Source organism: Meleagris gallopavo, chromosome 7 (genome assembly GCF_000146605.3).
Source record: "Meleagris gallopavo isolate NT-WF06-2002-E0010 breed Aviagen turkey brand Nicholas breeding stock chromosome 7, Turkey_5.1, whole genome shotgun sequence".
NCBI classification, from domain to species: Eukaryota; Metazoa; Chordata; class Aves; order Galliformes; family Phasianidae; genus Meleagris; species Meleagris gallopavo.
Genome location: NC_015017.2, coordinates 17,326,853 through 17,327,078, shown reverse-complemented (window position 1 = coordinate 17,327,078; position 226 = coordinate 17,326,853).

Below are 226 nucleotides of genomic sequence, written 5' to 3'. Positions count from 1 at the left end.
AAAAAAAAAAGGAAGTATCTTTGTGAGGTACCATTGTGTGGAAATGAAATGGAAAATGGCATGCTGGGAGGCTGAATAACTTGCGTACAGAAGCACCATGGGAATACTGTTCCTGCCAATAAAGGACAGGAAGGAAAAGATGGTCTTGCTTTAAGTATGGGTTGTGGAATTCAGAAACCCATCTTTGGGTTCAGTTTTACTGAAAGATTTCCTGCGGATACAGGAA